The sequence below is a fragment of the Choloepus didactylus genome, chromosome 11, assembly GCF_015220235.1.
Source record: "Choloepus didactylus isolate mChoDid1 chromosome 11, mChoDid1.pri, whole genome shotgun sequence".
In the NCBI taxonomy this organism is placed as follows: Eukaryota; Metazoa; Chordata; class Mammalia; order Pilosa; family Megalonychidae; genus Choloepus; species Choloepus didactylus.
In genome coordinates, this window is record NC_051317.1 from 26,249,079 (window position 1) to 26,259,466 (window position 10,388).

Here is a 10,388-nt window from a genome sequence, read left to right on the forward strand (position 1 = left end):
TTGGTACAGGATCTAAATTTTCTAAACAGTACAACTCTACAGTCGATTTGTTCAAACACCACAATTGCATGGAACTTTGAATAGGAAGTGAGATACGGTAGGTTAGTATAGGCTGGAGTGAAATAGTGACACATCTCAGAGTAATTTGGGCAGATAATAAAAAATATATTTACAGCCTCCCCCTCCCCAGCCCCGAGGATCTGGGGGAAGGTGCAGATGTGTTGGACATCCTCACCTGGACTGGTGTTGATGTTGTCACAAACATTGGGACTGGCGGTTTGATGTGCTGAGCCCTCGAGCATGGGACTTGCCCTTATGAAGCTTGTTACCTCAAAGGAGAGTCGAAACTTGCATGTAATTGTGCCTAAGAGTCTCCCCCTGAGTACCTCTTTGTTGCTCAGATGTGGCCCTCTCTCTCTCTAACTGAGCCATCTCGACAGGTGAACTCGCTGCCCTCCCCCCTACGTGGGACCTGACTCCCAGGGGTGTAAATCTCCCTGGCAACGCAGAGTATGACTCCCGGGGATGAATGTGGACCTGGCATCGTGGGACTGAGAGTATCTTCTTGACCAAAAGGGGGATGCAAAATGAGATGAAATAGTTTCAGTGGCTGAGAGATTTCAAATGAAGTCGAGAGGTCACTCTGCTGGACATTCTTATGCACTATATAGATAACACAACTTAAATTTTAACGTATTGGAATAGCTAGAAGTAAATACCTGAAACTACCAAACTCCAACCCAGCAGTCTGGATTCCTGAAGACAATTATATAATAATGTAGATTACAAGGGGTGACAGTGTGATTGTGAAGACCTTGTGGATCACACCCCCTTTATCTAGTGTATGGATGAGTGGAGGAATGGGGATAAAAACTAAAGGACAAATGGGGTGGGATGGGGGGATGATTTGGGTGTTCTTTTTTCACTTTTATTTTTTATTCTTGTTCTGGTTCTTTCTGATGTAAGGAAAATGTTCAGAGACAGATTGTGGTGATGAACGCATAACTATGTTATCATACTGTGGACAGTGGATTGTGTACCATGGATGATTGTATGGTGTGTGAATGTATTTCAATAAAACTGAATTTAATAAAAAAAAACAAAAACAAAAACAAAAGAACCCAGCAAGCTATTTTGCAGATTTTAACAAACTTATTCTGAAGTTTATATGGAAAGCAAACAATCTAGTACAATCAGCACGATGTCAAAGAAGAACATCACAGCTAGAGGACTCATACTACTCAACTTCAAGACTGACTCTAAAGCTACAGTAATACAGAATAGGTACAGGGATCAATGGAATAGAACAGAGAACTTATAAATAGACCCACACAAACCCACGGAACTGATCTTTGACAGAGGAACAAAGGCCATTCAATGGAGACATGATAGGATTTTCAACAAATAGTGCTGGATCAACATATTCAGAAAAATAAAAGAACAAAACACAGACCTTACACATTACACAAAGATAAAGTAAAAATGGATCATAGACCTAAATGTAAAATGCAAAACTATATCTAGAAGGAAACATGGGACAAAATCTAGCTGACCTTGAGTTTGGTAATGAGTTTTTATATACAACACCAGAAGCATTATCAATGAAAGAAAAAAAAAGATAAGCTGGACTTTATTAAAATTAAAACTTTCTGATTAAAGAAATAAAGTGTTAAGAGAATGAAAAGACAAGATACACATTAGACATAGGAGGAAATATTTGCAAAATACACATCTGATAAAGGACATATCCAAAATATAGAAAGAATCCTAAAACTCAACAATAATAAAATAAACAACCCAATTTAAAAAATGGGCAAAAGGGCCAAACAGAAATGTTACCACATGTGATAAACAGAAGACAAACACATACATGAAAATAAGTTCAACTTTATTTGTCTTTAGGGAAACTGCAATTCAAAAAAGTAAAATAAAATGAGATAATGTGGCACAGCAAGTAGAGGGACTAAAATCCGAAAAAAGCCCCCCTCCACACACACACACACACACACACACACACAACTCCACAAACTAACAATACTTGTTGCTATAAGGATGTAGAGCAAAAAAGAACTCTCATTCATGGATAGTGGGAATGTAAAACCTTAAAAGACAGGCAGTTTTTCATAAAATTGGACATAGCCTTACCATATATCCAGCCCGCACACTCCCAGGTTTTTAAACAACTTATTTAAAAACTTATATCTATACAAAAATCCGAAGGTTTATAGCAGTTTTATTCAAAATTTCCAAAAAAACTGGAAGCAACCAGTATGCTAAGAAACACACTGCATTATATCAAAACAATGAAATACTATTCAGTGATAGACAGAAGTGAGATTTCAAGAAAGTAATAAAAATGAATGAGATGGCTGTGGAGCGAGTTCTATCTGATGTGTTGTGGGAACACAGGCTCGTGTACAACAGACGCTTACAGCAAATGAACCCTTCATTGCTTGAGCACAGAGGGTCCAACAAAGCAGGGGGAAAGATCCCACCTTGGCTGGTCCCCCGGGGAGGCCAGTTTCTTAGTGGAATTGGTAGATGGTAGCTCAACACTGGGGACGAGTGACCAACCGTGTCTAGTCCCCCAGGGAGGCCAACTGCTCAGCAGCTTCACATGCCTCTCTCTGCATCAGAGATGAGGGATACAGGCACTGACTGAGTGCTGAGCTGTAACTGCAGGAGAAGGGGCTCTGCCAACGAGCAACCTTTGTGCCCTGGCAAGCAGCTGGAACTGGTCCAGATTTAACATCTCCTCTGGCTGCCTGCAGTCTCCTGCAAAACAGAAACATACCCAACACCTGCACGCAAGCAAGCACAAATGGAAACATAGCAAACACCTGCAAGCAAACAAGCAAGAGGGAAGAAGAAGGGGGTGGGCAATGGCTGGGAGATGGCCACTCATTGTGTCCTTGACTTTCCCAACAATAGCCAATACACGGACGAATCTTAAATGCATTTGGGTAAGTGAAAGAAGGTAGTGTGAAAAGGCTTCATACTGTATGATTCCAACTATACGACATATGGAAAAGGCTAAACTAGAGATGGTGAGATCAGTGTTTGCCAGGGTTCAGGGGATGGGGGTTGAATAGGTGGAATCCAGAAGATTCTTTTAGAGCAGCACTACTATTTTTTATGGTACTGTAATTGTGGATACATGACACTCTACATTTGTAAAAAAAATAGAACTTTTCAATATAAAGAGTGAAATTAATGTACGCAAATTAAAAAAAATCATTTGAAATTTCTGGAAGTCTAGAATGGAATGCAGGATGTAACAAAGCACTCTAGCTGTATTATGAATACATGAAATCATCTTACTGAAGGGGCTGGTGGAATGGGGGCCTGACCTAACTAACTTTGGTAATGAGTACAGTTGTGAGAATTGAAGCGAAGGAACTGTGCTCAGAAGCACTATCCTCTAGCTGATAGAGTTGTTCCCCATGGGGGTATATGTTAACAATTCTGAAACTGCTACACATGTATACTGGAACTGAGCTGGATGGGAGATGGTGGGTGCTCAGATTCTCACTCTTAGCATGAGAGCTTGCTGATAAGCAAATGGAGGAGGCTGGATTGATCCAGGTGGTAACAGATTAGGGTTGGAAACATCAGTATGAACTCATGTTTAACTTAATGTAGATGCAGATGGCTGCATGCAGAAATATTTACAGATATGTGCCTATGCACCAGTTAGTATATGACACAAGTATTTTCTTGCTCTCTGTCTGGGAGGGTCTAGAAGCAATGACACCCAGTAGCAATGAGCACATGCAGATCTTGGTTCTAATCCATTCTCCAATAAAAGGGGAATGCCTAATTCTAGACCTGGAGAAGGAAATATGGAAGGTGACCCTGGAGCATCTTATGGTTCCAGAATGTAGAAAACTGCTTGAAGAAATACACACATGCACACACACAAAAAAACCTCACACACTGGAGTATGTCAAAGGGAACAGGAGTCAAATGAAAGAGCCCCCAGTGGCCAAAGCTGGACCAAATTGCGCAACAAAACAAATAAACTCTGATTAGATTGTAATACAATGTATAAAATTAACATCCATGATCCCACACTGATATAAATAAGTGATTCATATTAAATAAATGGGGGGGGATAAACAAATCCCCCATGCAGAAGACTTAGAGGTGATTTATGTAGACTCCCCCAAGGAAGTAGAGCACGATGCCCCCCTTCCTTTGGTGTGGACTGAGCACAGTTGCCTCCTTCCAAAGATTAGAGGGGCCAAGATGGAAATGAATAATTTACAGTGGAGAAACCGAAACCTGACAGGCACGACACACCAGTGGCCAAGTCACCACCAACAGCTAGAAGCCACCTTGAGAGCAGGTACCCATGAGACGATGTGATGAAAAGCACACTTCACTTCGGTTGTCTTCCTCTCAAACCCATGTCTGCATTTTAATCATGAGAAAAGCATCAGCCCCACACATTAGAGAGGAATTCCAGAAAACACCTGACCAGCATGCTTCAACAGTGTCAAGGTCATAAAAACAAAGGATGTTTGAGAAACGGTCCCAGCCAAGGGGAGCCTAAGAGACACAACACCTAAATGTAATGTGGGATCCTGGAACAGAAGAAAAAATGAGATGAAACCTGATTTTATGGTAATTAGTGATTACAGTATGGACTTAAAATAATGTATCGGTATTCGTGTATTAATTGTGACACGGGCACCATAGCATGTAAGTTGTTAACAATAGGGGAAACTGAGTGTAAGGGATATTGGAACTCTTTACTAGCTTTGCAATTTTTCAGTAAAAGTGCTCTAAAAATAAAGTTTATTTAAAAAAATTTTTTAAATGCTAATCTAGAGATTTTTATATAAAATGCACTGTTCTAGTTTGCTAATGCTGCTGGAATGCAAAACACCAGAGATGGATTGGCTTTTATAAAGGGGGTTTATTTGGTTACACAGTTACAGTCTTAAGGCCATAAAGTGTCCAAGGTAACACATCAGCAACCGGGTACCTTCACTGGAGGATGGCCAATGGTGTCCGGAAAACCTCTGTTAGCTGGGAAGGCACATGGCTGGTGTCTGCTCCAAAGTTCTGGTTTCAAACTGGCTTTCTCCCAGGACGTTCCTCTCTAGGCTGCAGTTCCTCAAAAATGTCACTCTCAGCTGCACTTTGTCCTCTCTCAGCTTCTCTGGAGCAATGGTCTGCTTTCAACGGCCATCTTCAAACTGCAGTTCCTCTCTCAGCTTCTGGTCATTCTTCAGAGTGTCCCTCTTGGCTGTAGTAGCTTGCTCCTTCTGTATGATCTTATATAGTGCGCCAGTAATTTAATTCAGACCAACCCTGAATGGGTGGGCCAACACCTCCATGGAAATTATCCAATCAGAGTCATCACCCACCGTTGGGTGGGGCGCATCTCCATGGAAACACTCAAAGAATTACAATCTAATTAACACTGATATGTTCGCCCACGCAAGATTACATCAAAAATAATGGCCTTTGGGGGGATATAACACATTCACACTGGCACATGCACTTTTCTGTTACATCTTAAAAAACTGCTTGGTAACACGGTGTCCAGTTACTGAACTGGGCAGAGTCATGCGGAAGCTGAGGAGGGGCTGCCCCTCTCCACGTTTCTGGACTCTCCAGCTGATCTCTACTCCAGAGACCTGGCCTCACTGATGCCACCTGCCTGCTCTGAAACATTTGGGCCGTGAGCGGCACCAAGGGCTGCTGCATGGGGCCGTTCCTCTCCAAGGTGCTTCCTCCACCTGAGGTTTTGGCCAACCTGGTGGATTAGGTCTAGGTCTTTCCCAAGCCTGGGTCACCATTCTCTATTCCTGAGCAAATGATTAGTCCTTGGCTTGAACAGGAGCAAAGCCAGGTTGGGATTTAATCTGCCTCCCAACATGGTACAATACTGGTTCAAAGCCCACCCATACATATGCACAGGGGGACACCAAAGGGGCATCCCAGGCTGGAGCCACCACTGTCCTCAATATGTGACATTGGGACCCCTCCACCCTGCAGACAAATGGTGGCCTGTACCCTCAGGTCCTCCATAACAAATTGCGTGTGCAATAATCGGAGCCTGCAAATTGTTTAAGCAGGTTTACGAAAGCCACCATCCCAGCCTTTAACACATCCTGGCAATGCATGCCCAGAATGTCTGTTTGGGAACACTAGGCATTTGGGCACAGGCTGTGCTCCAAAGTGCATCCGTGCTAGGACTGACACATGGCCGCTGTGATGACCAGGCTTTCTGTAGGTGTGGTATGCTCAATAAGGGCCCCCCAAATGTCTGCACCCTATCCTCAGAACCTGTGAGTGTGAACTTCTCTGACAAATGGGACTTAACAGATGCAATTGAATTACGGGTCTTGAGATGGAGAGCTTGTCCTGGGTTAACCAGGTGGGCCAGTGGCATCCTGAGGACCCCTACATAAGGAGAGAGTAGGGTTGGAGTCAGGGAAGATGTGCGATGAAGGAAGTAGACGACGCTGAGGTGGGGAGAAGATGCTATGCGGCCGGCCTTAAGGATGGAGGGTGGGGCAATGGGCCAATGAATATGGGTGGCCTCTGGAAGCTGGAAGAGTCAAGAGCAGATTCTCAAGCCCTGCTAACACCTTGATTTTGGACTTCTGATCTCCAGAAGACTAAGAGAATAAATTTGCCTTTTTTGCACCACTGAATTTGTGATGATCTGTTAGAGCAGCCATGGAAAATGCCCACATTAGGGTTAAACACTGGGGAGGCAGGGTCTCGTAGAGTGGGTGCCGGGTTTAAAGGGTTGATCCCAGAAACCCCGACTCCCTGGCCGCGGCAGCTGCAGGACCAGCTGTGCATTCAGCCACTCCTGGCTCAGGCAACACGTGCGTGTTATCTGGCCAATGGGAAAGTCTTACCTTTTTCTCCACTGTTGCTAGTTTGGGGAAGATGCATCTATTTCATTATAAAAAGGCATTGTCAACTTATTTGGTCAAGTTAAAAGAGAGAAAAGCCCAAAATTGTCCCGTCTGCACGAGAAGTTACTAACCGCTGCTTCGAAAGAACTTTCCCACAACCGTGACCCTGTGGGAACAGCGAGGCCCACACCTGCCACGCCAGGTGTGCAGTCAGGATGGTGCAGCACTGCAGGTGACCATGGTCCTTTCCTGTCCTGACATGGAAGCACCCCAGAATAGCAGGAAAACCACGCAGATGGGTCCAAGGGCTTGCACTAAAGCAGCTCGGCCGGTGTCTGAGTTCTGTTTTAATTGGACTGATTTAGGTGTGGCCTTTATTATACTGGACCTCTGGGTTCACCCACCTTGCTGGTGGCTACACACTGGTAGTTAATATAGAATGCAGACTATAGAACATAGCGTGCATAATACAGAATATAGGGTGTAGCATACAGAATACAGACTAGAGTACATAGTATATTGTATATCATATATCACACATCACATATACTATATAATGTATAGTGCATCGATTATAATATATAATATGCAACTAATATGTTAAATTAATATATTATATAATATATAATGTGATAAATATGTATGTAAATTAATCTGGAGCTCTCCCTTTTATTTTGGTTGTAATTCATGAATAGCTACTAGTTATGGATATTTCATTCAAAATTTGTTTCTATAAAGTCGTCACAGAATTTCATCACAGGTATCATGTACATATGCAAACTTTGGAGGGCATGCATCTGTCTCCCAAGGTGAAGGTCCAAAAGCTGCCTTCGGCTAACGTCCATGCCTTTGTGCGGACCTCGTGTTGAAGCAGCTCGGGGGGCTGCCCACGGAGCCCTGCCCTGTGTTTATTGCTGCGACTCCTGTAATTTCATCCCCTCTTGCTCTGATCAGATATGCTGGGCATTGACAGCAAATTTGAACACATGTTTCTCCTGTAGATTTTGACAGAGTGCTGTTATTTCCTGCATAATAACAGTTCAATTTCCTGTTCACCATTTCAGTCTCTCCTGTCGGACTCGCAGGATAAAATCTCCGGGCCAGCCTGAGTGTGGTTTGAACTCTGATGAGCTCTGGTTAAGGAAGGAACTGAATCCATTCTTTCCACCCCAAACTGAATGCTGAGATGATTACTAATCTCTCTGTTCATAAGCTTGTATTATATGCTGGGGATGGAGATCTAATTAAAACCTGCTGGTATTTTTAATACCCCACAGCCGAGCAAGATTGGGTTCCCGAAGCACCGTGTGGCAGCCATGAGCCTGTGTTCGCTGTTCACCGGTGTGGGCGTTTGACGAGCTGGGCGTTCTGGAAGGAGCCTGGGAGCGTAAGCCTCCGTCTTGGCACTGAGAAGGCAACTGGATGCTGAGCACTGGACATGCCCGGCCCCACCATAGATCCGCTGGCACCAAGCGCCAGGCCCCCACCCCCCCCAGGCCTCGCAAGTGGCCTGGTCTCTCCACCCAGCGAGGGGTCAGGGAGAGCCATCGAGGTCAGACACCTGCTTGGGGTCTGTGCCTTCCCAAAGAAGGGTCATGTTCTGTGAGATGTCCAGTTCAGCCTTCAAGCCCACTCAGACCCCACCCGCAAGGCTTTTCCCACGAAGGCCTCAGGGGATGCGTTTGCTCCCCCCTTGGGCGTCCCCTCCTGGAAAGAGCGGGGGTCACAGCGTTCAGTTTTAGTGCACAGATTTAGGCTCCTATTTGAGCAAAAAGATCTCCTTCATGTGATGCATGTTCCTAAAAGAACAAAGCACACCAACAGGATTTACCATTTAGAGTTCACAGGTGGCTCTCAGTCATCTCGTGGGCTGATGTTCGATTGGCCTGACCTCCCCCGCAACCCTGGGAAATGCATATCAAGAGGTGAGAGACATGGACGACTGAAGGACAGAGTGATGACTCCCCAAACATGCCAAGGGGCTTTACCAGGAAGTGAGGGGGTATGGGCCACATTTGCCTAAGAATTGGTTCATCCACAGGAGCCCCCAGTGGGTCCCAACAGCAGCCCCCAGAGTTCCCAAGCCAATGGAGAATGCATCATTTTAATGACAAAAATATTGATTTTTCAAATTGACATGGGTCTTTTCCATTAAAATCCCACTGGAAAATGGAAGCAGTGACGAGCAGGTTCTCGTGGTTCGGGTCCTTGTCCAGCAGCTGTTTCTTTGTAAATGTGCAGGGTGCCATGCCTTGCTTCTGAACCAAATTACAAGCAAGTCAGATGGACTTAAAACATCTCGGCCGAACCCTCCTGCTTCTTGCGCCCGTGTGAGGGGAGAGGCCCCTCCTGGGTTCACAGGCTGGTCCTTGGCCAGCGTCGTGGTGGAGACCCCCACTGGGGCCGCCAGACCAGAACAACCCCAAGCGGCAGTGTGATCCAGGGCTGAGGTCACCAGGCACTCTGCTGCCCTGTGGAGCCAAACCTGGAAGGTGGGAGAGCAGGGAAGGAGCTGAGCAGGAGCGGGTCCTGAGCAGCTGGAGGCGGAGCTGCCTCTGCAGAGATGGCCACGGGCCAGTGCGGGTCTGCCGGGAGCGAGCCCCAGAGCCCCCGTCTGTCCGTCAGTCAGCTGCGGCTGGCAGGGCAGGTGCTGGTGGACACCCTTCCCCCACCTGCTCGCCGGCCCTTCTCCTCCTGGGTGGGGAGGGCTCTGCCCCCTTTGGCTTCTCAGAGGCTCCAGGGTGACCGCACCCCAGGGCACCCATCCTTCTTAGCAAAAGGCCCATACCTGGGATCTGGGGGCCCATCTCCCACAGGCCAGCCAGCCATTTTCAAATGACAGTGCACCCAACACCAGGGAGAAGCCAAAGGAATCTGGGCAGAGGTTTCAAAATCTCTGCAGGAGACAAATATTGGCTAACACTTGCAGCTTTATTCCTGGTAGAAGCACTCTCATCTTTCTTGCTTGGCAAGATTTTCTTTTAATTTTGTTTTCCAGTTACTTCTCACTTCTTCGGGTAACTGTCCATTGCAAGGATGGCCGAGTGTCCCGTGGGTCTGGGAGTGACATGTGCCCACGGAGCCTCCTGGAAGGGGACTGAGCCCGTGAGAGCTGAGGCTGGCTGCCCCTGGCCGTGCGCGCCGGGCAGGTCTCACTGGGGAGCCGCGTCTCTGGGTTTTCAGGGGCGAGCCGCTGGGTTTTCAGGGGCGAGCCAGGCACGTCCACAGTCACACAACCTCCCTGTGGGCACAAGGACCCAGAACTTGAAAATCTGCTGTTTCCAGGAAATTGCCCTCAGCGGCTGGGAAGTTGGATTTTTTTTCACTCAATTCAGACTAATGACAACCTATTTTTTATTCCTAAATTCGAGTTTCATATACTTTGACATTTCCTTGACCAATAAAATTTCAAAATACTTTTTGCAATTCAAAATAAGTTTGCTATTTGTTTGCCCTGTGATGATAATAAATGTGTCCTCATTATATAAATAAAAGGGCATTTGA